Source organism: Mercurialis annua, linkage group LG4 (assembly GCF_937616625.2).
Source record: "Mercurialis annua linkage group LG4, ddMerAnnu1.2, whole genome shotgun sequence".
Classification (NCBI taxonomy): domain Eukaryota; kingdom Viridiplantae; phylum Streptophyta; class Magnoliopsida; order Malpighiales; family Euphorbiaceae; genus Mercurialis; species Mercurialis annua.
This window is the reverse complement of record NC_065573.1, coordinates 3,199,759-3,225,644: the sequence shown is the minus strand read 5'-3', so window position 1 is coordinate 3,225,644 and position 25,886 is coordinate 3,199,759.

Sequence of the window (25,886 nt, the reverse complement as noted above, 5' to 3'; positions counted from 1 at the left end):
TAACGTTTTAAACGTTTGGTTTTTTTTCGTAACGTTAGTAAACGTTTGGCTTAAATCTCTGAAAAGGAAAAATGTTTGGATTTGTTTCGTATCGTTTGTAAAGATTTGGCTTAAATCGCTAAAAAGGGGAAACGTTTGGATTTGTTTCATAAAGTTTGTAAGTGTTTGGCTTAAATCGCTAAAAGATGAAATGTTTGGATTTGTTTCATACGTTTGTAAACGTTTGGCTTAAATAACTAAAAAGGTGAAATGTTTGGATTTGTTTCGTAACGTTTGTAAACGTTTGGCTTAAATTGCTAAAAAGGTGAAACGATTGGATTTGTTTCATAACTTTTATAAATGTTTGGCTTAATTTGCTAAAAAGGTGAAACGCTTGGATTTGTTTCGTAACGTTTGTAAACGTTTGACTTACATTGCTTAAAAGGTAAAACGCTTGGTTTGATTTCATAATGTTTGTAAACATTTGGATTAAATAGCTAAAAAGGTGAAACACTTTCAGATTTGTTTCATAATGTTTGTAAACGTTTGGCTTAAATTGCTAAAAAGGTGAAACGTTTGGATTTGTTTTGTAACGTTTGGCTTAAATAGCTTAAAAGGTGAAACGTTTGGATTAGTTTCGTTACGTTTTAAACGTTTGGCTTAAATCGCTAAAAAGGGGAAACGTTTGGATTTGTTTTGCAACGTTTGGCTTAAATAACTTAAAAGGTGAAACGTTTGGATTAGTTTTGTTACGTTTTAAACGTTTGGCTTAAATCGCTAAAAAGGGGAAACGTTTGGATTTGTTTCGTAACGTTTGCAAACGTTTGGCTTAATTTGCTAAAAAGGTGAAACGTTTGGATTAGTTTCGTTACGTTTTAAACGTTTGGCTTAAATTGCTAAAAGGGGAAACGTTGGATTTTGTTTCGTAACGTTTGCAAACGTTTGGCTTTAGTCGCTAAAAAGGATAAACGCTTGGATTCGTTTCGTAACGTTTGTCACCGTTTGGCTTATATTTTTAAAAAAGTGAAACGCTTGGATTCATTTCGTAATGTTTGTAAACGTTTGGCTTAAATTACTAAAAAGGTTAAACACTTGGATTTGTTTTAGAATGTTTGTAAACGTTTGGCTTAAATTGCAAAAAAGGTGAATTGCTTGGATATTTTTTGTAACGTTTGTAAACACTGAGCTTAAATTTCTAAAAAGTTGAAACGATTGGTTTTGTTTCGTAACATTTGTAAAGGTTTGGCTTAAATCGCTAAAAATATGAAACGTTTAGATTTTTTACGTAACGTTTTAAACGTTTGGTTTTGTTTCGTCACCTTTGTAAACGTGTGGCTTAAATCGATAAAAAGGTGAAACGTTTGGATTTATTTCGTAATGTTTGTAAACGTTTTGCTTAAATTGCTAAAAAGGTCAAACGCTTGGATTTGTTTCGTAACGTTTGTAAACGTTTGGATTAAATTGTGAAAAAGGTGAACGCTTGGATTTGTTTAGTAACGTTTTTAAAGGTTTGACTTAAATTGCTAAAAAGGTAAAACATTTCGATTTCTTTATAACATTTGTAAACGTTTGGCTTAAATCCCTAAAAATGTGGAACATTTGAATTAGTATTGTAACGTTTTAAACGTTTGTTTTTTTTCGTAACGTTAGTAAACTTTTGGCTTAAACCGCTGAAAAGGAAAAATGTTTGGATTTGTTTCGTATCGTTTGTAAACATTTGTCTTAAATCGCTAAAAAAGGGGGAAACGTTTGGATTTGTTTCATAAGGTTTGCAAACGTTTGGCTTAAATCGATAAAAAGGTGAAACGTTTGGATTTTTTCGTAAAGTTTGTAAACGTTTGGGTTAAATCGCTAAAAAGGTGAAACATTTTGATTTGTTTCGTAACGTTTGTAAACGTTTGGCTTAAATCGCTAAAAAGGTGAAACGTTTGGATTTGTTTCGTAACGTTTGTAAACGTTTGGCTTAAATCGATAAAAAGAGGAAACGTTTGGATTTGATTCGTAGCGTTTGTAAACGTTTGGCTTAAATCGCTAAAAAGGTCAAACGTTTGGATTTGTTTCGTAATGTTTTAAACGTTTGTTTTTGTTTCGTGACGTTTGTAAACGTTTGGCTTAAATCCATAAAAAGGTGAAACATTTGGATATTTTTCGTAACGTTTGTAAACGTTTGGCTTAAATCGCTAAAAAGGTGAAACGTTTTGATTTGTTTCGTAACGTTTGTAAACGTTTGGCTTATATCGCTAACAAGGTGAAATGTTTGGATTTGTTTCGTAACGTTTGTAAACGTTTGGCTTAAATCGATAAAAAGAGGAAACGTTTGGATTTGTTTGGTAACGTTTGTAAACGTTTGCCATACATTGCTAAAAGGGGAAACGTTTGGATTTGATTCGTAGCGTTTGTAAACGTTTGGTTTAAATCACTAAAAAGATCAAACATTTGGATTTATTTCGTACCGTTGTAAACGTTTGGTTTAAATCGCTAAAAAGGTGCAATGTTTGGATTTTTTCGTAACATATGTAAACATTTGGCTTAAATCGCTAAAAAGGTGAAACGCTTGGATTTTTTTCGTAACGTTTGTAAACGTTTGGCTTAAATTGCTAAAAAGGTGAAACTCTTGGATTTGTTTTGTTGCGTTTGTAAACATTTGGCTAAAATTGCTAAAAAGGTGAAACGCTTGGTTTTTGTTTCGTAACCTTTGTAAACGTTTGGCTTAAATTGCTAAAAATGTGAAATGTTTGGATTTGTTTCGTAACGTTTGTAAACGTTTGGCTTCAATCGCTAAAAAGGTGAAACGTTTGGATTTGTTTCGTAACGTTTTTAAACGTTTGGCTTAAATCGTTAAAAAGGTGAAACGTTTGGATTAGTTTCGTTATGTTTTAAAAGTTTGGCTTAAATCGCAAAAAAGGGGAAACGTTTGGATTTGTTTTGTAATGTTTATAAACGTTTGGCTTAAATCGCTAAAAATGTGGAACGTTTGAATTAGTATCGTAACGTTTTAAACGTTTGGTTTTTTTTCGTAACGTTAGTAAACGTTTGGCTTAAATCTCTGAAAAGGAAAAATGTTTGGATTTGTTTCGTATCGTTTGTAAAGATTTGGCTTAAATCGCTAAAAAGGGGAAACGTTTGGATTTGTTTCATAAAGTTTGTAAGTGTTTGGCTTAAATCGCTAAAAGATGAAATGTCCGGATTTGTTTCATACGTTTGTAAACGTTTGGCTTAAATAACTAAAAAGGTGAAATGTTTGGATTTGTTTCGTAACGTTTGTAAACGTTTGGCTTAAATTGCTAAAAAGGTGAAACGATTGGATTTGTTTCATAACTTTTATAAATGTTTGGCTTAATTTGCTAAAAAGGTGAAACGCTTGGATTTGTTTCGTAACGTTTGTAAACGTTTGACTTACATTGCTTAAAAGGTAAAACGCTTGGTTTGATTTCATAATGTTTGTAAACATTTGGATTAAATAGCTAAAAAGGTGAAACACTTTCAGATTTGTTTCATAATGTTTGTAAACGTTTGGCTTAAATTGCTAAAAAGGTGAAACGTTTGGATTTGTTTTGTAACGTTTGGCTTAAATAGCTTAAAAGGTGAAACGTTTGGATTAGTTTCGTTACGTTTTAAACGTTTGGCTTAAATCGCTAAAAAGGGGAAACGTTTGGATTTGTTTTGCAACGTTTGGCTTAAATAACTTAAAAGGTGAAACGTTTGGATTAGTTTTGTTACGTTTTAAACGTTTGGCTTAAATCGCTAAAAAGGGGAAACGTTTGGATTTGTTTCGTAACGTTTGCAAACGTTTGGCTTAATTTGCTAAAAAGGTGAAACGTTTGGATTAGTTTCGTTACGTTTTAAACGTTTGGCTTAAATTGCTAAAAGGGGAAACGTTGGATTTTGTTTCGTAACGTTTGCAAACGTTTGGCTTTAGTCGCTAAAAAGGATAAACGCTTGGATTCGTTTCGTAACGTTTGTCACCGTTTGGCTTATATTTTTAAAAAAGTGAAACGCTTGGATTCATTTCGTAATGTTTGTAAACGTTTGGCTTAAATTACTAAAAAGGTTAAACACTTGGATTTGTTTTAGAATGTTTGTAAACGTTTGGCTTAAATTGCAAAAAAGGTGAATTGCTTGGATATTTTTTGTAACGTTTGTAAACACTGAGCTTAAATTTCTAAAAAGTTGAAACGATTGGTTTTGTTTCGTAACATTTGTAAAGGTTTGGCTTAAATCGCTAAAAATATGAAACGTTTAGATTTTTTACGTAACGTTTTAAACGTTTGGTTTTGTTTCGTCACCTTTGTAAACGTGTGGCTTAAATCGATAAAAAGGTGAAACGTTTGGATTTATTTCGTAATGTTTGTAAACGTTTTGCTTAAATTGCTAAAAAGGTCAAACGCTTGGATTTGTTTCGTAACGTTTGTAAACGTTTGGATTAAATTGTGAAAAAGGTGAACGCTTGGATTTGTTTAGTAACGTTTTTAAAGGTTTGACTTAAATTGCTAAAAAGGTAAAACATTTCGATTTGTTTTATAACATTTGTAAACGTTTGGCTTAAATCCCTAAAAATGTGGAACATTTGAATTAGTATTGTAACGTTTTAAACGTTTGTTTTTTTTCGTAACGTTAGTAAACTTTTGGCTTAAACCGCTGAAAAGGAAAAATGTTTGGATTTGTTTCGTATCGTTTGTAAACATTTGTCTTAAATCGCTAAAAAAGGGGGAAACGTTTGGATTTGTTTCATAAGGTTTGCAAACGTTTGGCTTAAATCGATAAAAAGGTGAAACGTTTGGATTTTTTCGTAAAGTTTGTAAACGTTTGGGTTAAATCGCTAAAAAGGTGAAACATTTTGATTTGTTTCGTAACGTTTGTAAACGTTTGGCTTAAATCGCTAAAAAGGTGAAACGTTTGGATTTGTTTCGTAACGTTTGTAAACGTTTGGCTTAAATCGATAAAAAGAGGAAACGTTTGGATTTGATTCGTAGCGTTTGTAAACGTTTGGCTTAAATCGCTAAAAAGGTCAAACGTTTGGATTTGTTTCGTAATGTTTTAAACGTTTGTTTTTGTTTCGTGACTTTTGTAAACGTTTGGCTTAAATCCATAAAAAGGTGAAACATTTGGATATTTTTCGTAGCGTTTGTAAACGTTTGGCTTAAATCGCTAAAAAGGTGAAACGTTTTGATTTGTTTCGTAACGTTTGTAAACGTTTGGCTTAAATCGCTAACAAGGTGAAACGTTTGGATTTGTTTCGTAACGTTTGTAAACGTTTGGCTTAAATCGATAAAAAGAGGAAACGTTTGGATTTGTTTGGTAACGTTTGTAAACGTTTGCCTTACATTGCTAAAAGGGGAAACGTTTGGATTTGATTCGTAGCGTTTGTAAACGTTTGGCTTAAATCGCTAAAAAGGTCAAACGTTTGGATTTGTTTCGTAATGTTTTTAAACGTTTGGCATAAATCGCTAAAAAGGTGAAACGTTTGGATTGGTTTCGTTACGTTTTAAACGTTTGGCTTAAATTGCTAAAAAGGGGAAACGTTTGGATTTGTTTCATAACGTTTCTAAACGTTTGGCTTTAATTGTTGAAAAGGAGAAACATTTGGTTTTATTTCGTAACGTTTGTAAACGTTTGGCTGAAAACGCTAAAAAGGTGAGACGTTTGGATTTGTTTCGTATCGTTTTCAAACGTTTGGCTTAAATTGCTAAAAAGGTGAAACGTTTGTATTAGTTTCGTTACGTTTTAAACATTTGGCTTAAATCGCTAAAAAGGGGAAACGTTTGGATTTGTTTCGTAACGTTTGCAAACGTTTGGCTAAAATTGCTAAAAAGGTGAAATGTTTGGATTAGTTTCGTTACGTTTTAAAGGTTTGGCTTAAATTGCTAAAAAGAGGAAACATTTGGATTTGTTTCGTAACGTTTGCAAACGTTTGGCTTTAATCGCTAAAAAGGTTAAACGCTTGGATTTGTCTCGTAACGTTTGTAACCGTTTGGCTTATATTTTTAAAAAAGTGAAACGCTTGGATTCATTTCGTAAAGTTTGTAAACGTTTGGCTTAAATTACTAAAAAGATGAAACACTTGAATTTATTTTAGAAAGTTTGTAAACATTTGGCTTAAATTGCAAAAAAGGTGAATCGCTTGGATATTTTTCGTAACGTTTGTAAACGCTGGGCTTAAATTTCTAAAAAGTTGAAACGCTTGGTTTTGTTTCGTAACATTTGTAAAGGTTTGGCTTAAATCGCTAAAAATGTGAAACGTTTAGATTTTTTACGTAACGTTTTAAACGTTTGGTTTTGTTTCGTAACCTTTGTAAACATGTGGCTTAATTCGCTAAAAAGGTGAAACGTTTGGATTTGTTTTATAACGTTTGTAATCGTTTGGCTTAAATTGCTAAAAAGGCGAAACGTTTGATTGTTTCGTAACGTTTGTAAAAGTTTGGATTAAATCGCTTAAAAGGTGAAACGTTTAGATGTGTTTCTTAAGGTTTTGAATGTTTGGCTTAAATCGCTAAAACGTTTCAACGTTTGGATTTGTATTGTAACATTTGTAAACGTTTGGCTTAAATTGCTAAAAAGGGGAAACGTTTGCATTTGGTTCATAACGTTTGTAAATTTTTGGCTTAAAACGCTAAAAAGGTGAAACCTTTGGATTTGTTTCGTAACGTTTGTAAATTTTGGCTTTAATTGCTATAAAGGTGAAACGCTTGGATTTGTTTCGTAATGTTTGTAAACTTTTGGCTTAAATTGTGAAAAAGGTGAACTCTTGGATTTGTTTAGTAACGTTTGTAAAGGATTGGCTTAAATTGCTAAAAAGGTGAAACAATTGGATTTATTGTATAACGTTTGTAAACGTTTGGCTTAAATCGCTAAAAAGGGGAAACGTTTGGATTTGTTTTGTAACATTTGTAAACGTTTGGCTTAAATTGCTAAAAAGGGGAAACGTTTGGATTTGTTTCGTAACGTTTGTAAACGTTTGGCTTATATCACTAAAAAGAAACGTTTTGATTTGTTTCGTAACTTTCATAAAATTTTGGCTTAAATTGCTCAAAAGGTGAAACGTTTGGATTTGTTTCGTAACGTTTGTAAACGTTTGGCTTAAATTGTGAAAAAGGTGAACGCTTGGATTTGTTTAGTATCGTTTGTAAAGGTTTGGCTTAAATTGCTAAAAAGGTGAAACATTTGGATTTGTTTCGTAACGTTTGTAAACGTTTGGCTTAAATCGCTAAAAAGGTGAAACGTTTGGATTTATTTCGTAATGTTTGTAAACGTTTTGCTTAAATTCCTAAAAAGGTCAAACGCTTGGATTTGTTTCGTAACGTTTGTAAACGTTTGGCTTAAATTGTGAAAAAGGTGAACGCTTGGATTTGTTTAGTAACGTTTTTAAAGGTTTGACTTAAATTGCTAAAAAGGTAAAACATTTCGATTTGTTTTATAACATTTGTAAACATTTGGCTTAAATCGCTAAAAATGTGGAACATTTGAATTAGTATTGTAACGTTTTAAACGTTTGGTTTTTTTCGTAACGTTAGTAAACTTTTGGCTTAAACCGCTGAAAAGGAAAAATGTTTGGATTTGTTTCGTATCGTTTGTAAACATTTGGCTTAAATCGCTAAAAAGGGGGAAACGTTTGGATTTGTATCATAAGGTTTGCAAACGTTTGGCTTAAATCGATAAAAAGGTGAAACGTTTGGATTTTTTCGTAACGTTTGTAAACGTTTGGGTTAAATCGCTCAAAAGGTGAAACATTTTGATTTGTTTCGTAACGTTTGTAAACGTTTGGCTTAAATCGCTAAAAAGGTGAAACGTTTGGATTTGTTTCGTAACGTTTGTAAACGTTTGGCTTAAATCGATAAAAAGAGGAAACGTTTGGAATTGTTTAGTAACGTTTGTAAACGTTTGCCTTACATTGCTAAAAGGGGAAACGTTTGGATTTGATTCGTAGCGTTTGTAAACGTTTGGCTTAAATCGCTAAAAAGGGCAAACGTTTGGATTTGTTTCGTAATGTTTTTAAACGTTTGGCATAAATCGCTAAAAAGGTGAAACGTTTGGATTGTTTTCGTTACGTTTTAAACGTTTGGCTTAAATTGCTAAAAAAGGGGAAACGTTTGGATTTGTTTCATAACATTTCTAAACGTTTGGCTTTAATTGTTGAAAAGGAGAAACATTTGGTTTTATTTCGTAACGTTTGTAAACGTTTGGCTGAAAACGCTAAAAAGGTGAGACGTTTGGATTTGTTTCGTATCGTTTGCAAACGTTTGGCTTAAATTGCTAAAAAGGTGAAACGTTTGTATTAGTTTCGTTACGTTTTAAACATTTGGCTTAAATCGCTAAAAAGGGGAAACGTTTGGATTTGTTTCGTAACGTTTGCAAACGTTTGGCTAAAATTGCTAAAAAGGTGAAATGTTTGGATTAGTTTCGTTACGTTTTAAAGGTTTGGCTTAAATTGCTAAAAAGAGAAAACATTTGGATTTGTTTCGTAACGTTTGCAAACGTTTGGCTTTAATCGCTAAAAAGGTTAAACGTTTGGATTTGTCTCGTAACGTTTGTAACCGTTTGGCTTATATTTTTAAAAAAGTGAAACGCTTGGATTCATTTCGTAAAGTTTGTAAACGTTTAGCTTAAATTACTAAAAAGATGAAACACTTGAATTTATTTTAGAAAGTTTGTAAACATTTGGCTTAAATTGCAAAAAAGGTGAATTGCTTGGATATTTTTCGTAACGTTTGTAAACGCTGGGCTTAAATTTCTAAAAAGTTGAAACGCTTGGTTTTGTTTCGTAACATTTGTAAAGGTTTGGCTTAAATCGCTAAAAATGTGAAACGTTTAGATTTTTTACGTAACGTTTTAAACGTTTGGTTTTGTTTCGTAACCTTTGTAAACATGTGGCTTAATTCGCTAAAAAGGTGAAACGTTTGGATTTGTTTTATAACGTTTGTAATCGTTTGGCTTAAATCGCTAAAACATTTCAACGTTTGGATTTGTATTGTAACATTTGTAAACGTTTGGCTTAAATTGCTAAAAAGGGGAAACGTTTGCATTTGGTTCATAACGTTTGTAAATTTTTGGCTTAAAACGCTAAAAAGGTGAAACATTTTGATTTGTTTCGTAACGTTTGTAAACGTTTGGCTTAAATCGCTAAAAAGGTGAAACGTTTGTATTTGTTTCGTAGCGTTTGTAAACGTTTGGCTTAAATCGATAAAAAGAGGAAACGTTTGGATTTGATTCGTAGCGTTTGTAAACGTTTGGCTTAAATCGCTAAAAAGGTCAAACGTTTGGATTTGTTTCGTAATGTTTTAAACGTTTGTTTTTGTTTCGTAACGTTTGTAAACGTTTGGCTTAAATCCATAAAAAGGTGAAACATTTGGATATTTTTCGTAACGTTTGTAAACGTTTGGCTTAAATCGCTAAAAAGGTGAAACGTTTTGATTTGTTTCGTAACGTTTGTAAACGTTTGGCTTAAATCGCTAACAAGGTGAAACGTTTGGATTTGTTTCGTAACGTTTTTAAACGTTTGGCTTAAATTGATAAAAAGAGGAAACGTTTGGATTTGTTTGGTAACGTTTGTAAACGTTTGCCATACATTGCTAAAAGGGGAAACGTTTGGATTTGATTCGTAGCGTTTGTAAACGTTTGGTTTAAATCACTAAAAAGATCAAACATTTGGATTTATTTCGTACCGTTGTAAACGTTTGGTTTAAATCGCTAAAAAGGTGCAATGTTTGGATTTTTTCGTAACATATGTAAACATTTGGCTTAAATCGCTAAAAAGGTGAAACGCTTGGATTTTTTTCGTAACGTTAGTAAACGTTTGGCTTAAATTGCTAAAAAGGTGAAACTCTTGGATTTGTTTTGTTGCATTTGTAAACATTTGGCTAAAATTGCTAAAAAGGTGAAACGCTTGGTTTTTGTTTCGTAACCTTTGTAAACGTTTGGCTTAAATTGCTAAAAATGTGAAATGTTTGGATTTGTTTCGTAACGTTTGTAAACGTTTGGCTTCAATCGCTAAAAAGGTGAAACGTTTGGATTTGTTTCGTAACGTTTTTAAACGTTTGGCATAAATCGTTAAAAAGGTGAAACGTTTGAATTAGTTTCGTTACGTTTTAAAAGTTTGGCTTAAATCGCAAAAAAGGGGAAACGTTTGGATTTGTTTCGTAACGTTTATAAACGTTTGGCTTAAATCGCTAAAAAGGGGAAACGTTTGGATTTATTTCGTAATGTTTGTAAACGTTTTGCTTAAATTGCTAAAAACGTGAAACGCTTGGATTTGTTTCGTAACATTTGTAAATGTTTGCGTTAAATTGTGAAAAAGGTGAACGCTTGGATTTGTTTAGTAACGTTTGTAAAGGTTTGACTTAAATTGCTAAAAAGGTGAAACATTTGGATTTGTTTTGTAACATTTGTAAACGTTTGGCTTAAATCGCTAAAAATGTGGAACGTTTGAATTAGTATCGTAACGTTTTAAACATTTGTTTTTTTTTCGTAACGTTAGTAAACGTTTGGCTTAAATCGCTGAAAAGGAAAAATGTTTGGATTTGTTTCGTATCGTTTGTAAAGATTTGGCTTAAATCGCTAAAAAGGGGAAACGTTTGGATTTGTTTCATAAAGTTTGTAAGTGTTTGGCTTAAATCGCTAAAAGATGAAATGTTTGGATTTGTTTCATACGTTTGTAAACGTTTGGCTTAAATAACTAAAAAGGTGAAATGTTTGGATTTGTTTCGTAACGTTTGTAAACGTTTGGCTTAAATTGCTAAAAAGGTGAAACGATTGGATTTGTTTCATAACTTTTATAAATGTTTGGCTTAATTTGCTAAAAAGGTGAAACGCTTGGATTTGTTTCGTAACGTTTGTAAACGTTTGACTTAAATTGCTTAAAAGGTAAAACGCTTGGTTTGGTTTCATAATGTTTGTAAAGATTTGGATTAAATAGCTAAAAAGGTGAAACACTTTCAGATTTGTTTCATAATGTTTGTAAACGTTTGGCTTAAATTGCTAAAAAGGTGAAACGTTTGGATTTGTTTTGTAACGTTTGGCTTAAATAGCTTAAAAGGTGAAACGTTTGGATTAGTTTCGTTACATTTTAAACGTTTGGCTTAAATCGCTAAAAAGGGGAAACGTTTGGATTTGTTTTGTAACGTTTGGCTTAAATAACTTAAAAGGTGAAACGTTTGGATTAGTTTTGTTACGTTTTAAACGTTTGGCTTAAATCGCTAAAAAGGGGAAACGTTTGGATTTGTTTCGTAACGTTTGCAAACGTTTGGCTTAATTTGCTAAAAAGGTGAAACGTTTGGATTAGTTTCGTTACGTTTTAAACGTTTGGCTTAAATTGCTAAAAGGGGAAACGTTTGATTTTGTTTCGTAACGTTTGCAAACGTTTGGCTTTAGTCGTTAAAAAGGATAAACGCTTGGATTCGATTCGTAACGTTTGTCACCGTTTGGCTTATATTTTTAAAAAAGTGAAACGCTTGGATTCATTTCGTAATGTTTGTAAACGTTTGGCTTACATTACTAAAAAGGTTAAACACTTGGATTTGTTTTAGAATGTTTATAAACGTTTGGCTTAAATTGCAAAAAAGGTGAATTGCTTGGATATTTTTTGTAACGTTTGTAAACACTGAGCTTAAATTTCTAAAAAGTTGAAACGTTTGGTTTTGTTTCGTAACATTTGTAAAGGTTTGGCTTAAATCGCTAAAAATATGAAACGTTTAGATTTTTTACGTAACGTTTTAAACGTTTGGTTTTGTTTCGTCACCTTTGTAAACATGTGGCTTAAATCGCTAAAAAGGTGAAACGTTTGGATTTGTTTTATAACGTTTGTAAACGTTTGGCTTAAATTGCTAAAAAGGCGAAACGTTTGATTGTTTCGTAATGTTTGTAAAAGTTTGGATTAAATCGCTTAAAAGGTGAAACGTTTAGATTTGTTTCATAACGTTTTTAAATGTTTGGCTTAGATCGCTAAAAAGTTTCAACGTTTGGATTTGTTTTGTAACATTTGTAAACGTTTGGCTCAAATTTCTAAAAAGGGGAAACGTTTGGATTTGGTTCATAACGTTTTTAAATGTTTGGCTTATATCGCTAAAAAGGTGAAACGTTTGGATTTGTTTCGTAACGTTTGTAAAGTTTTGGCTTAAATTGCTCTAAAGGTGAAACGCTTGGATTTATTTCGTAACGTTTGTAAACTTTTGGCTTAAATTGTGAAAAAGGTGAACGCTTGGATTTGTTTAGTAACGTTTGTAAATGTTTGGCTTAAATTGCTAAAAAGGTGAAACAATTGGATTTATTTTATAACCTTTGTAAACGTTTGGCTTAAATCGCTAAAAAGGGGAAACGTTTGGATTTGTTTTGTAACATTAGTAAACGTTTGGTTTAAATTGCTAAAAAGGGGAAACGTTTGGATTTATTTTGTAACGTTTGTAAACGTTTGTCTTATATCGATAAAAAGAAACGTTTGGATTTGTTTCGTAACGTTAATAAAGTTTTGGCTTAAATTGCTCAAAAGGTGAAACGTTTGGATTTGTTTCGTAACGTTTGTAAACGTTTGGCTTAAATTCTGAAAAAGGTGAACGCTTGGATTTGTTTAGTAACGTTAGTAAAGGTTTGGCTTAATTTGCTAAAAAGGTGAAACATTTGGATTTGTTTCGTAACGTTTGTAAACGTTTGGCTTAAATCGCTAAAAAGGTGAAACGTTTGGATTTATTTCGTAATGTTTGTAAACGTTTTGCTTAAATTGCTAAAAAGGTGAAACGCTTGGATTTGTTTCGTAACGTTCGTAAACGTTTGGCCTAAATTGTGAAAACGGTGAACTCTTGGATTTGTTTTGTAACGTTTGTAAAGGTTTGACTTAAATTGCTAAAAAGGTGAAACATTTGGATTTGTTTTGTAACATTTGTAAACGTTTGGCTTAAATCGCTAAAAATGTGGAACGTTTGAATTAGTATCGTAACGTTTTAAACGTTTTTTTTTTTTCATAACTGCCTTAAATCGCTGAAAAGGAAAAATGTTTGGATTTGTTTCGTATCGTTTGTAAAGATTTGGCTTAAATCGTTAAAAAGGGGAAATGTTTGGATTTGTTTCATAAAGTTTGTAAGTGTTTGGCTTAAATCGCTAAAAGATGAAATGTTTGGATTTGTTTCATACGTTTGTAAACGTTTGGCTTAAATAACTAAAAAGGTGAAATGTTTGGATTTGTTTCGTAACGTTTGTAAACGTTTGGCTTAAATTGCTAAAAAGGTGAAACGATTGGATTTGTTTCATAACTTTTATAAATGTTTGGCTTAATTTGCTAAAAAGGTGAAACGCTTGGATTTGTTTCATAACGTTTGTAAACGTTTGACTTAAATTGCTAAAAAGGTGAAACGCTTGGTTTGGTTTCATAATGTTTGTAAACATTTGGATTAAATAGCTAAAAAGGTGAAACACTTTCATATTTGTTTCATAATGTTTGTAAACGTTTGGCCTAAATTGCTAAAAAGGTGAAACGTTTGGATTTGTTTCGTAACGTTTTTAAATGTTTGGCTTAAATCGCTAAAAAGTTTCAACGTTTGGATTTGTTTTGTAACATTTGTAAACGTTTGGCTCAAATTGCTAAAAAGGGGAAACGTTTGGATTTGGTTCATAACGTTTTTAAATGTTTGGCTTATATCACTAAAAAGGTGAAACGTTTGGATTTGTTTCGTAACGTTTGTAAAGTTTTGGCTTAAATTGCTCTAATGGTGAAACGCTTGGATTTGTTTCGTAACGTTTGTAAACTTTTGGCTTAAATTGTGAATAAGGTGAACGCTTGGATTTGTTTAGTAACGTTTGTAAACGTTTGGCTTAAATGGCTAAAAATGTGGAACGTTTGAATTAGTATCGTAACGTTTTAAATGTTTGGTTTTTTTTCGTAACGTTAGTAAACGTTTGGCTTAAATCGCTGAAAAGGAAAAATGTTTGGATTTGTTTCGTATCGTTTGTAAGGATTTGGCTTAAATCGCTAAAAAGGGGAAACATTTGGATTTGTTTCATAAAGTTTGTAAGTGTTTGGATTAAATCGCTAAAAGATGAAATGTTTGGATTTGTTTCATACGTTTGTAAACGTTTGGCTTAAATAACTAAAAAGGTGAAATGTTTGGATTTGTTTCGTAACGTTTGTAAAGTTTTGGCTTAAATAGCTCTAAAGGTGAAACGCTTGGATTTGTTTCGTAACGTTTGTAAACTTTTGGCTTAAATTGTGAAAAAGGTGAACGCTTGGATTTGTTTAGTAACGTGTGTAAAGGTTTGGCTTAAATTGCCAAACAATTGGATTTATTTTATAACCTTTGTAAACATTTGGCTTAAATCGCTAAAAAGGGGAAACGTTTGGATTTGTTTTGTAACATTAGTAAACGTTTGGTTTAAATTGCTAAAAAGGGGAAACGTTTGGATTTGTTTCGTAACGTTTGTAAACGTTTGTCTTATATCGATAATAAGAAACGTTTGGATTTGTTTCGTAGCGTTCATAAAGTTTTGGCTTAAATTGCTCAAAAGGTGAAACGTTTGGATTTGTTTCGTAACGTTTGTAAACGTTTGGCTTAAATTCTGAAAAAGGTGAACGCTTGAATTTGTTTAGTAACGTTTGTAAAGGTTTGGCTTAATTTGCTAAAAAGGTGAAACATTTGGATTTGTTTCGTAACGTTTGTAAACGTTTGGCTTAAATCGCTAAAAAGGTGAAACGTTTGGATTTATTTCGTAATGTTTGTAAACGTTTTGCTTAAATTGCTAAAAAGGTGAAACGCTTGGATTTGCTTCGTAACGTTCGTAAACGTTTGGCCTAAATTGGGAAAACGGTAAACTCTTGGATTTGTTTAGTAACGTTTGTAAAGGTTTGACTTAAATTGCTAAAAAGGTGAAACATTTGGATTTGTTTTGTAACATTTGTAAACGTTTGGCTTAAATCGCTAAAAATGTGGAACGTTTGAATTAGTATCGTAACGTTTTAAACGTTTGGTTTTTTTTCGTACAGTTGTAAACGTTTGGCTTAAATCGCTAAAAAGGTGCAATGTTTGGATTTTTTCATAACATATGTAAACGTTTGGCTTAAATCGCTAAAAAGGTGAAACACTTGGATTTGTTTCGTAACGTTTGGCTTAAATTGCTAAAACGGTGAAACTCTTGGATTTGTTTCGTTGCGTTTGTAAACGTTTTGCTTAAATTGCTAAAAAGGTGAAACGCTTGGTTTTTGTTTCGTAACGTTTGTAAACGTTTGGCTTAAATTGCTAAAAATGTGAAATGTTTTGATTTGTTTCGTAACGTTTGTAAACGTTTGGCTTCAATCGCCAAAAGGTGAAACGTTTGGATTTGTTTCGTAATGTTTTTAAACGTTTGGCATAAATCGCTAAAAAGGTGAAACGTTTGGATTGGTTTCGTTACGTTTTAAACGTTTGGCTTAAATTGCTAAAAAGGGGAAACGTTTGGATTTGTTTCATAATGTTTCTAAACGTTTGGCTTTAATTGCTGAAAAGGAGAAACATTTGGTTTTATTTCGTAACGTTTGTAAACGTTTGGCTGAAAACGCTAAAAAGGTGAGACGTTTGGATTTGTTTCGTAACGTTTGCAAACGTTTGGCTTAAATTGCTAAAAAGGTGAAACGTTTGGATTAGTTTCGTTACGTTTTAAACATTTGGCTTAAATCGTTAAAAAGCGGAAACGTTTGGATTTGTTTCGTAACGTTTGCAAACGTTTGGCTTAAATTGCTAAAAAGGTGAAATGTTTGGATTAGTTTCGTTACGTTTTAAAGGTTTGGCTTAAATTGCTAAAAAGAGGAAACATTTGGATTTGTTTCGTAACGTTTGCAAACGTTTGGCTTTAATCGCTAAAAAGGTTAAACGCTTGGATTTGTCTCGTAACGTTTGTAACCGTTTGGCTTATATTTTTAAAAAAGTGAAACGCTTGGATTCATTTCGTAACGTTTGTAAACGTTTGGCTTAAATTACTAAAAAGATGAAACACTTGAATTTATTTTAGAAAGTTTGTAAACATTTGGCTTAAATTGCAAAAAAGGTGAATCGCTTGGATATTTTTCGTAACGTTTGTAAACGCCGGGCTTAAATTTCTAAAAAGTTGAAACGCTTGGTTTTGTTTCGTAACATTTGTAAAGGTTTGGCTTAAATCGCTAAAAATGTGAAACGTTTAGATTTTTTACGTAACGTTTTAAACGTTTGGTTTTGTTTCGTAACCTTTGTAAACGTGTGGCTTAATTCTCTAAAAAGGTGAAACGTTTGGATTTGTTTTATAACGTTTGTAAACGTTTGGCTTAAATTGCTAAAAAGGCGAAACGTTTGATTGTTTCGTAACGTTTGTAAAAGTTTGGATTAAATCGCTTAAAAGGTGAAACGTTTAAATTTGTTTCTTAAGGTTTTGAATGTTTGGCTTAAATAGCTAAAACGTTTCAACGTTTGGATTTGTATTGTAACATTTGTAAACGTTTGGCTTAAATTGCTAAAAAGGGGAAACGTTTGCATTTGGTTCATAACGTTTGTAAATTTTTGGCTTAAAACGCTAAAAAGGTGAAACCTTTGGATTTGTTTCGTAACGTTTGTAAATTTTGGCTTTAATTGCTATAAAGGTGAAACGCTTGGATTTGTTTCGTAACGTTTGTAAACTTTTAGCTTAAATTGTGAAAAAGGTGAACGCTTGGATTTGTTTAGTAACGTTTGTAAAGGATTGGCTTAAATTGCTAAAAAGGTGAAACAATTGGATTTATTGTATAACGTTTGTAAACGTTTGGCTTAAATCGCTAAAAAGGGGAAACGTTTGGATTTGTTTTGTAACATTTGTAAACGTTTGGCTTAAATTGCTAAAAAGGGGAAACGTTTGGATTTGTTTCGTAACGTTTGTAAACGTTTGGCTTATATCACTAAAAAGAAACGTTTTGATTTGTTTCGTAACTTTCATAAAATTTTGGCTTAAATTGCTCAAAAGGTGAAACGTTTGGATTTGTTTCGTAACGTTTGTAAACGTTTGGCTTAAATTGTGAAAAAGGTGAACGCTTGGATTTGTTTAGTATCGTTTGTAAACGTTTGGCTTAAATCGCTAAAAATGTGGAACGTTTGAATTAGTATCGTAACGTTTGTAAACGTTTGGCTTAAATCGCTAAAAAGGTGAAACGTTTGGATTTATTTCGTAATGTTTGTAAACGTTTTGTTTAAATTGCTAAAAAGGTCAAACGCTTGGATTTGTTTCGTAACGTTTGTAAACGTTTGGCTTAATTTTTGAAAAAGGTGAACGCTTGGATTTGTTTAGTAACGTTTTTAAAGGTTTGACTTAAATTGCTAAAAAGGTAAAACATTTCGATTTGTTTTATAACATTTGTAAATGTTTGGCTTAAATCGCTAAAAATGTGGAACATTTGAATTAGTATTGTAACGTTTTAAACGTTTGGTTTTTTTCGTAACGTTAGTAAACGTTTGGCTTAAATCGCTGAAAAGGAAAAATGTTTGGATTTGTTTCGTATCGTTTGTAAACATTTGGCTTAAATCGCTAAAAAGGGGAAACGTTTGGATTTGTTTCATAAAGTTTGCAAACGTTTGGCTTAAATCGATAAAAAGGTAAAACGTTTGGATTTTTTCGTAACGTTTGTAAACGTTTGGGTTAAATCGCTAAAAAGGTGAAACATTTTGATTTGTTTCGTAACGTTTGTAAACGTTTGGCTTAAATCGCTAAAAAGGTGAAACGTTTGGATTTGTTTCGTAACGTTTGTAAACGTTTGGCTTAAATCGATAAAAAGAGGAAACGTTTGGAATTGTTTAGTAACGTTTGTAAACGTTTGCCTTACATTGCTAAAAGGGGAAACGTTTGGATTTGATTCGTAGCGTTAGTAAACGTTTGGCTTAAATCGCTAAAAAGGTCAAACGTTTGGATTTGTTTCGTAATGTTTTAAACGTTTGTTTTTGTTTCGTGACGTTTGTAAACGTTTGGCTTAAATCCATAAAAAGGTGAAACATTTGGATATTTTTCGTAACGTTTGTAAACGTTTGGCTTAAATCGCTAAAAAGGTGAAACGTTTTGATTTGTTTCGTAACGTTTGTAAACGTTTGGCTTAAATTGCTAAAAAGGTGAAACGTTTGGATTTGTTTCGTAACGTTTGTAAACGTTTGGCTTAAATCGATAAAAAGAGGAAACGTTTGGATTTGTTTGGTAACGTTTGTAAACGTTTGCCATACATTGCTAAAAGGGGAAACGTTTGGATTTGATTCGTAGCGTTTGTAAACGTTTGGCTTAAATCACTAAAAAGATCAAACATTTGGATTTGTTTCGTACCGTTGTAAACGTTTGGTTTAAATCGCTAAAAAGGTGCAATGTTTGGATTTTTTCGAAACATATGTAAACATTTGGCTTAAATCGCTAAAAAGGTGAAACGCTTGGATTTTTTTCGTAACGTTTGTAAACGTTTGGCTTAAATTGCTAAAAAGGTGAAACTCTTGGATTTGTTTTGTTGCGTTTGTAAACATTTGGCTAAAATTGCTAAAAAGGTGAAATGCTTGGTTTTTGTTTCGTAACCTTTGTAAACGTTTGGCTTAAATTGCTAAAAATGTGAAATGTTTGGATTTGTTTCGTAACGTTTGTAAACGTTTGGCTTCAATCGCTAAAAAGGTGAAATGTTTGGATTTGTTTCGTAACGTTTTTAAACGTTTGGCATAAATCGTTAAAAAGGTGAAACGTTTGGATTAGTTTCGTTACGTTTTAAAAGTTTGGCTTAAATCGCAAAAAAGGGGAAACGTTTGGATTTGTTTCGTAACGTTTCTAAACGTTTGGCTTTAATTATTGAAAAGGTGAATCGTTTGGTTTTGTTTCGTAACGTTTGTAAACGTTTGGCTGAAAACGCTAAAAAGGGGAAACGTTTGGATTTGTTTCGTAACATTTGCAAACGTTTGGCTTAAATTGCTAAAAATGTGAAATGCTTGGATTTATTTTTTAACGTTTGTAAACGTTTGGCTAAAATTCCAAAAAAATGAAATGCTTGGATTTGTTTTGGAACGTTTGGCTTAAATTGCTAAAAAGGAGAAACGCTTGGATTTGTTTTCTAACGTTTGTAAACGTTTGGCTTAAATTGCTTAAAAGGTGAAACGTTTGGTTTTGTTTCGTAACGTTAATAAAGGTTTGGCTTAAATCGCTAAAAATGTGAAACGTTTGGATTTGTTTCGTAACGTTTTAAACGTTTGGTTTTGTTTCGTAACGTTTTAAACGTTTGGTTTTGTTTCGTAACGTTTTATAAACGTTTGGCTTAAATTGCTAAAAAGGTGAAACGTTTGGTTTTTTTTCGTAACGTTTGCAAACGTTAAGCTTAAATCGTTAAAAAGGTGAAATGTTTGGATTTGTTTGGTATAGTTCGCAAACGTCTGGCTTAAATTGCTCAAAAGGTGAAACGCTTATATTTGTTTTGTAACGTTTGTAAACTTTTGGCTTAAATTCCTAAAAATATGAAATGCTTGGATTTGTTTCGGAACATTTGTAAACGTTTGGCCTAAATTGCTAAAAAGGTTAAACGCTTGGATTTGTTTTGTAACGTTTGTAAACGTTTGGCTTTAATTTCGTAAAAGGTGAAACTCTTGGTTTTGTTTCTTAACGTTTATAAAGGTTTGGCTTCAATCGCTAAAAATTGGAAACGTTTGGATTTGTTTCATAACGTTTGAAATATTTGGTTTTGTTTGGTATTGTTAGTAATGATTTGGCTTAAATCGCTTAAAAGGTTCAACTTTGGATTTTTTTCCGTAACGTTTGTAATCGTTTGGCTTAAATTTCTAAAAATAGGAAATGTTTGGATTTATTTCTTAACGTTTGTAAACGTTTGGCTTAAATCGCTAAATAGATGAAACATTTGGATTTGTTTCGAAATGTTTACAAATATTTTGCTTAAATTGCTAAAAAAGGGAAACATTTGGATTTGTTTAATAATGTTTGTAAACGTTTGGCTTAAATCGCTAAAGAGATGAAACGTTTGGTTTTGTTTCGTAACGTTTGTAAACGTTCCGCTTACATCGCTGAAAAGGTGAAACGTTTGGATTTGTTTCGTAATGTTCGTAAATGTTTGGCTTAAATTGCTAAAAAGGTGAAACGCTTGGATTTGTATTGTAGCGTTTGTAAACGTTTGGCTTACATTGCTTAAAAGGTGAAACGTTTGGATTTGTTTCGAATCGTTTGTAAATATTTGGCTTAAATCTCAAAAAAGGTAAAACGTTTCTATTTGTTTCGTAATCTTTGTAAGCGTTTGGCTTAAATTGCCAAAAAGGTGAAATGATTTGATTTAATTTGTAACTTTTTTATACGTTTGGCTTAAATTGCTAAAAAGCATAAACCCTTGGATTTGTTTCGTAACCTTAGTAAACGTTCGGCTTAAATTCCTAAAAAAAGTAAAACGTTTGACTTAAATTGCTAAAAATAGGAAACGCTTGGTTTTTGTTTCGTACCGCTTGTAAACGTTTGGCTTAATTCGCTAAAAAGGGTGGAAACGCTTGGATATGTTTCGTAAAGTTTGTAAACGTTTGCCTTAAATTGCTAGTAAGGTGAAACGCTTGGTTTTGTTTTGTAACGTTTGTAAAAGTTTGGCTTAAATTCCTAAAAATGTGAAACTTTTGGATTTGTTTCGTAACGTTTGTAAACATTTGGCTTCACTAGCTAAAAAGGTGAAACGTTTGGATTTGTTTCGTAATGTTTCCCTTAAATCGCTAAAAAGGTGAAATATATTGATTTGTTTCGTAACGTTTTAAATGTTTGGCTTAAATCGCTAAAAAGATGAAATATTTGGATTTGTTTCGTAAAGTTTGTAAATGTTTGACTTAAATTGCTAAAAAGGTAAAACATTTCGATTTGTTTTGTAACATTTGTAAACGTTTGGCTTAAATCGCTAAAAATGTGGAATATTTGAATTAGTATTGTAACGTTTTAAACGTTTGGTTTTTTCGTAACGTTAGTAAACGTTTGGCTTAAATCGCTGAAAAGGAAAAATGTTTGGATTTGTTTCGTATCGTTTGTAAACATTTGGCTTAAATCGCTAAAAAGGGGAAACGTTTGGATTTGTTTCATAAAGTTTGTAAACGTTTGGCTTAAATCGATAAAAAGGAGAAACGTTTGGATTTTTTTTCGTAACGTTTGTAAACGTTTGGCTTAAATCGCTAAAAAGGTGAAACGTTTTGATTTGTTTCGAAACGTTTGTAAACGTTTGGCTTTAAATCGCTAAAAAGGTGAAACGTTTGGATTTGTTTCGTAACGTTTGTAAACCTTTGGCTTAAATCGATAAAAAGAGGAAACGTTTGGAATTGTTTAGTAACGTTTGTAAACGTTTGCCTTACATTGCTAAAATAGGAAACATTTGGATTTAATTCGTAGCGTTTGTAAACGTTTGGCTTAAATCGCAAAAAAGGTCAAACGCTTGGATTTGTTTCGTAATGTTTTAAACGTTTGTTTTTGTTTCATAACGTTTGTAAACGTTTGGCTTAAATCCATAAAAAGGTGAAACGTTTGGATATTTTTCGTAACGTTTGTAAACGTTTGGCTTAAATCGCTAAAAAGGTGAAACGTTTTGATTTGTTTCGTAACGTTTGTAAACGTTTGGCTTAAATCGCTAAAAAGGTGAAACGTTTGGATTTGTATCGTAACGTTTGTAAACATTTGGCTTAAATCGATAAAAAGAGGAAACGTTTGGATTTGTTTGGTAACGTTTGTAAACGTTTGCCATACATTGCTAAAAGGGGAAACGTTTGGATTTGATTCGTAGCGTTTGTAAACGTTTGGCTTAAATCGCTAAAAAGATCAAACGTTCGGATTTGTTTCGTACCGTTGTAAACGTTTGGTTTAAATCGCTAAAAAGGTGCAATGTTTGGATTTTTTCGTAACATATGTAAACATTTGGCTTAAATCGCTAAAAATGTGAAACGCTTGGATTTTTTTCATAACGTTTGTAAACGTTTGGCTTAAATTGCTAAAAAGGTGAAACTCTTGGATTTGTTTTGTTGCGTTTGTAAACGTTTGGCTAAAATTGCTAAAAAGGTGAAACGCTTGGTTTTTGTTTCGTAACCTTTGTAAACGTTTGCCTTAAATTGCTAAAAAAGTGAAATGTTTGGATTTGTTTCGTAATGTTTGTAAACGTTTGGCTTCAATCGCTAAAAAGGTGAAACGTTTGGATTTGTTTCGTAACGTTTTTAAAAGTTTGGCATAAATCGTTAAAAAGGTAAAACGTTTGGATTAGTTTCGTTACGTTTTAAAAGTTTGGCTTAAATCGCAAAAAAGGGGAAACGTTTGGATTTGTTTCGTAACGTTTCTAAACGTTTGGCTTTAATTGGTGAAAAGGTGAATCGTTTGGTTTTGTTTCGTAACGTTTGTAAACGTTTGGCTGAAAACGCTAAAAAGGGGAAACGTTTGGATTTGTTTCATAACATTTGCAAAAGTTTGGCTTAAATTGCTAAAAATATGAAATGCTTGGATTTATTTTTTAACGTTTGTAAAAGTTTGGCTTAAATTCCAAAAAAAATGAAAAGCTTGGATTTGTTTTGGAACGTTTGGCTTAAATTGCTAAAAAGGAGAAACGCTTGGATTTGTTTTCTAACGTTTGTAAACGTTTGGCTTAAATTGCTTAAAAGGTTAAACGCTTGGTTTTGTTTCGTAACGTTAATAAAGGTTTGGCTTAAATCGCTTAAAATGTGAAACGTTTGGATTTGTTTCGTAACGTTTTAAACGTTTGGTTTTGTTTCGTAACGTTTTAAACGTTTGGTTTTATTTCGTAACGTTTTATAAACGTTTGGCTTTAATTGCTAAAAAGGGGAAACGTTTGGTTTTGTTTCGTAACGTTTGCAAACGTTAAGCTTAAATCGGTAAAAAGGTGAAATGTTTGAATTTGTTTCGTATAGTTCGCAAACGTTTAGCTCAAATTGCTCAAAAGGTGAAACGCTTATTTTTATTTTGTAACGTTTGTAAACTTTTTGCTTAAATTCTTAAAAATATGAAATGCTTGGATTTGTTTCGGAACGTTTGTAAACGTTTGGCTTAAATTGCTAAAAAGGTTAAACGCTTGGATTTGTTTTGTAACGTTTGTAAACGTTTGGCTTAAAATTTCGTAAAAGGTGTTCTTGGTTTTGTTTCTTAACGTTTATAAAGGTTTGGCTTCAATCGCTAAAAATTGGAAACGTTTGGATTTGTTTCGTAACGTTTGAAATATTTGGTTTTGTTTGGTATTGTTAGTAATGATGTGGCTTAAATCTCTTAAAAGGTTCAACTTTGGATTTTTTTTCTCGTAACGTTTCTAAACGTTTGGCTTAAATTTCTAAAAATAGGAAATGTTTGGATTTGTTTCTTAACGTTTGTAAACGTTTGGCTTACATCGCTAAATAGGTGAAACATTTGGATTTGTTTCGAAATGTTTGCAAACGTTTTGCTTAAATTGCTAAAAAGGGGAAACATTTGGATTTGTTTAATAATGTTTGTAAACGTTTGGCCTAAATAGCTAAAGAGGTGAAACGTTTGGTTTTGTTTCGTAACATTTGTAAACGTTCGGCTTACATCGCTGAAAAGGTGAAACGTTTGGATTTGTTTCGTAATGTTTGTAAATGTTTGGCTTAAAATGCTAAAAAGGTGAAACGCTTGGATTTGTATTGTAGCGTTTGTAAACGTTTGGCTTACATTGCTTAAAAGGTGGAACGTTAAGATTTGTTTCGAATCGTTTGTAAACGTTTGGCTTAAATCTCAAAAAAGGTAAAACGTTTCTATTTGTTTCGTAACCTTTGTAAGCGTTTGGCTTAAATTACCAAAAAGGTGAAATTCTTTGATTTAATTTGTAACTTTTTTGTACGTTTAGCTTAAATTGCTAAAAAACATAAACCCTTGGTAAACGTTCGGCTTAAATTGCTAAAAAAAGTAAAACGTTTGACTTAAATTGCTAAAAAGAAGAAACGCTTGGTTTTTGTTTCGTACCGCTTGTAAACGTTTGGCTTTAATCGCTAAAAAGGGTGGAAACGCTTGGATTTGTTTCTTAAAGTTTGTAAACGTTTGGCTTAAATTGCTAGTAAGGTGAAACGCTTGGTTTTGTTTTGTAACGTTTGTAAAAGTTTGGCTTAAATTCCTAAAAATGTGAAATTTTTGGATTTTTTTCGTAACGTTTGTAAACATTTGGCTTTAATCGCTAAAAAGGTGAAACGTTTGGATTTGTTTCGTAATGTTTCCCTTAAATCGCTAAAAAGGTGAAATATATTGATTTGTTTCGTAACGTTTTAAATGTTTGGCTTAAATCGCTAAAAAGATGAAATATTTGGATTTGTTTCGTAAAGTTTGTAAATGTTTGACTTAAATTGCTAAAAAGGTAAAACATTTCGATTTGTTTTGTAACATTTGTAAACGTTTGGCTTAAATCGCTAAAAATGTGGAATATTTGAATTAGTATTGTAACGTTTTAAACGTTTGGTTTTTTTCGTAACGTTAGTAAACGTTTGGCTTAAATCGCTGAAAAGGAAAAATGTTTGGATTTGTTTCGTATCGTTTGTAAACATTTGGCTTAAATCGCTAAAAAGGGGAAACGTTTGGATTTGTTTCATAAAGTTTGTAAACGTTTGGCTTAAATCGATAAAAAGGAGAAACGTTTGGATTTTTTTTCGTAACGTTTGTAAACGTTTGGCTTAAATCGCTAAAAAGGTGAAACGTTTTGATTTGTTTCGAAACGTTTGTAAACGTTTGGCTTTAAATCGCTAAAAAGGTGAAACGTTTGGATTTGTTTCGTAATGTTTGTAAACGTTTGGCTTAAATCGATAAAAAGAGGAAACGTTTGGAATTGTTTAGTAACGTTTTTAAACGTTTGCCTTACATTGCTAAAATAGGAAACGTTTGGATTTAATTCGTAGCGTTTGTAAACGTTTGGCTTAAATCGCAAAAAAGGTCAAACGCTTGGATTTGTTTCGTAATGTTTTAAACGTTTGTTTTTGTTTCATAACGTTTGTTAACGTTTGGCTTAAATCCATAAAAAGGTGAAACGTTTGGATATTTTTCGTAACGTTTGTAAACGTTTGGCTTAAATCGCTAAAAAGGTGAAACGTTTTGATTTGTTTCGTAACGTTTGTAAACGTTTGGCTTAAATCGCTAAAAAGGTGAAACGTTTGGATTTGTATCGTAACGTTTGTAAACATTTGGCTTAAATCGATAAAAAGAGGAAACGTTTGGATTTGTTTGGTAACGTTTGTAAACGTTTGCCATACATTGCTAAAAGGGGAAACGTTTGGATTTGATTCGTAGCGTTTGTAAACGTTTGGCTTAAATCGCTAAAAAGATCAAACGTTCGGATTTGTTTCGTACCGTTGTAAACGTTTGGTTTAAATCGCTAAAAAGGTGCAATGTTTGGATTTTTTCGTAACATATGTAAACATTAGGCTTAAATCGCTAAAAATGTGAAACGCTTGGATTTTTTTCATAACGTTTGTAAACGTTTGGCTTAAATTGCTAAAAAGGTGAAACTCTTGGATTTGTTTTGTTGCGTTTGTTAACGTTTGGCTAAAATTGCTAAAAAGGTGAAACGCTTGGTTTTTGTTTCGTAACCTTTGTAAACGTTTGCCTTAAATTGCTAAAAAAGTGAAATGTTTGGATTTGTTTCGTAACGTTTGTAAACGTTTGGCTTCAATCGCTAAAAAGGTGAAACGTTTGGATTTGTTTCGTAACGTTTTTAAAAGTTTGGCATAAATCGTTAAAAAGGTAAAACGTTTGGATTAGTTTCGTTACGTTTTAAAAGTTTGGCTTAAATCGCAAAAAAGGGGAAACGTTTGGATTTGTTTCGTAACGTTTCTAAACGTTTGGCTTTAATTGGTGAAAAGGTGAATCGTTTGGTTTTGTTTCGTAACGTTTGTAAACGTTTGGCTGAAAACGCTAAAAAGGGGAAACATTTGGATTTGTTTCATAACATTTGCAAAAGTTTGGCTTAAATTGCTAAAAATATGAAATGC